We start from the raw sequence: 2,786 nt of genomic DNA, 5'->3' as shown, positions 1-2,786 counted from the left end.
TGTGGTATGAGCGCACTGACTCACGGGAATGTTTTTCCGTGAACACAACAAAACGCAAGGCAGCAAGCAAATGATGGAAAATATATATCGTCTTTTGCAATGCAATTAAACAATATATTTTGTATGTACTTGTTAACATTCAGACTACATGATTCAGTGAATTAAATAACAAATTGCTTTTGAATATAAAACATAGATAGACCAACCAGGAAAGATATCAATGGAAGTGGTTAAATACACAGCACAATAGAAAATAGTGTTTGATAATACTAAGTGCGTGATCATGTACATGTCCATTGCAGTAATGCACATACGGGTAAATTTGATTATAATAAATAGACGATGGTGTTAACTGTCATATATCCTTACTTGTCACCGATGTATTGACATCGGACAATGAACGATGATTCGATATTCTAGTTCAAGATATAAATAACTTCGAATGTACCGGTGTCAGTGGTTTAACATTTAGCCCTAAAATATAATGTTCAAAGTTAAAATTAAAAAGCTACTAAATAGAATCCAAATAGAGCCCCAAACAACGCTTGATGTCAGGGCCAGAACGGAGGCAATCTTGACTTGCCAAATCATTCTTGACTTGAGTTTGAGTCCTTTTCAAATTTATTCTCTAGGGTCTGGGAGACAAACTACGCTGTGAGTATCGCATCGAAAACTGCCTAGTGGAGGGAATACCGCCTGGGTCAACCTGGGCCATCTTTATCGGTATTTCCCCATTAGTAACACGTCCCGTTTGTCATACACCTTAAAACAACATACATGTAGGTCATTGCGGAAGGCACTGACTGGTCTACCCTATGTTGCCTAAGTATTAGAATGGAGTGATCTAAGAAAAATCTTGTACTTTATATATATAATACTGTAGAAAAGTTAACGTGTACTTTATTTATGTGAATATATATACACAAAGACATAACACGTTAAAGAGATATAAACATACTTTTATTTGCACTGGTAGTAGCACTGATTAATTAATTGAATTGATTGTCTCTGAATAGTCTTTGTGTACTCCTACCCTGCAAAGAGCCTGCAGCAAAATCGGCGAAGAACATGTTTCCTTCAAACAAACACAGGCATATTTTTATAAATGAAACATCTTCGTGTGCATAAATAGAATCCCAAATGTCTACTTCGTTTGCAGAAAGCGTTCAAGATAACAATACTCTCTGTCAATGCCTTCAACGTGTAAATACATTTCATATATGGTATATTGACATGGTCCCAGCTGGCATACAAGCGTTTTAATAGCTTACTTAACTTCATATATTCACCTGCGACAAGAAAATCGAAAATGGTTATTACCTAGCATTGATGTGGTTGTATACGCCATGAGTGTTGGTTGATAACAACATCTGGTGTCACATTACATCTAATAAGATGTATATACCTGAAGTGTCTGCCTTTTCGTTGACATGGCTATTTGATACTGACTGGGCCACACATTGCAGCAAGAGGTAGGCTCATGTGTTTTAAATAATATTTAATTCCCACGCATTTGGGATACGATGACATGTATCAGCCAAGTCAGCGAGCCTGACCACCCGATCCCGTTAGTCGCCTCTTACGACAAGCATAATCGTCTTTTCAGTCAATAGATTGGGAGGTATCAAACCTAAGGCACCGAGAACAATGGGGAGTCGGACAACGTGGTACTTGGGATGCAAGCGTGACATTTCGACACAAAGTACTCATATTTGCCATGTTTAAGGTGAACAAGTGCCTTGCCTTGCTTTTGCATATGTTTGTGACAATGCTACCGGTGTGGAAGGACACGCTCAACTTTTCGCGAACACGTGGTATCAACACTAGTTTATGGTGATCCATGAACACATGCTCATGTGAAAGTTATTTTCGTACAATTGACTCTGCTTTTGGCAGAGATTTCCTATGTATGTGGAAAAGGTTTTGTCGCTTTTATTTCCCAAATCTTGTCAATCACATTGGTGTCCAAAGGGACAGAGAATTCGGTGGTTGTGGTGGTAGTAGTAGTAGTGGTAGTAATGGTGGTGGTTATGGTAGTGAAAGTGGTGGTGGTTTGGTGGTTGTGGCGGTGGTAGAAGTCATAGTGGTGGTGGTGAGAATGGTGGTGCCTGTGGAGGTCGTGCTAGTTGTAGTGATAGTGGTGGTGGCAGTAGTAGTAGTAGTAATAGTAGTAGTAATAGCAGTAGTAGTAGGAGGAGGATTATCCGGTCTGGATAAAGTTTTTCCCATGTGGTTTGTAAATCGATATTCGAAGTGTTTTAAAATTAGCTATTAGTCATTACAATGGGTATAACTGAATTATTATCTCTTCGTTCATTGTAATTCCTGCATTCTGATCAACTGAATTGGTCAGGTGTCACTGCATTCATTTCCCATTGAATGTAAAAAAATGAAGGCACGACTACGAAGCGGACTACTTTTACCGATAATGGAGCATGCCAATAATAATTCTTTAACACCTTTTTTCAGCTTCGGACATAATGAATTCCAACTGCCAAAGATGTTTGTTTATATGTCTGTCAATGACAACTCTCGCTACTGTAGCTTTCTATTGGACAGTTATTCGAGATGTGGTTGTGTTCCAAATCACAACTTTCAAAACAACAAAAGTTGAGGTCTCTCAAAAGCATCCCCTCGTACTTCAAAGACGAAGTATGGTCATTACCTCAACAGACACTCCCCGTGGAGCAACGAAACGTATTGTGTGGATTAGCGTCCCACCCTGGTACAGAGCAGCCAAATCCTTCGCCCACTGTTACGTTCGTTCGTGTGAAATAAGTACGAAC

The sequence above is a fragment of the Haliotis rufescens genome, unplaced genomic scaffold (assembly GCF_023055435.1).
Source record: "Haliotis rufescens isolate VD_foot unplaced genomic scaffold, xgHalRufe1.0.p SCAF_9, whole genome shotgun sequence".
NCBI classification, from domain to species: Eukaryota; Metazoa; Mollusca; class Gastropoda; order Lepetellida; family Haliotidae; genus Haliotis; species Haliotis rufescens.
This window is presented reverse-complemented; position numbering follows the sequence as displayed.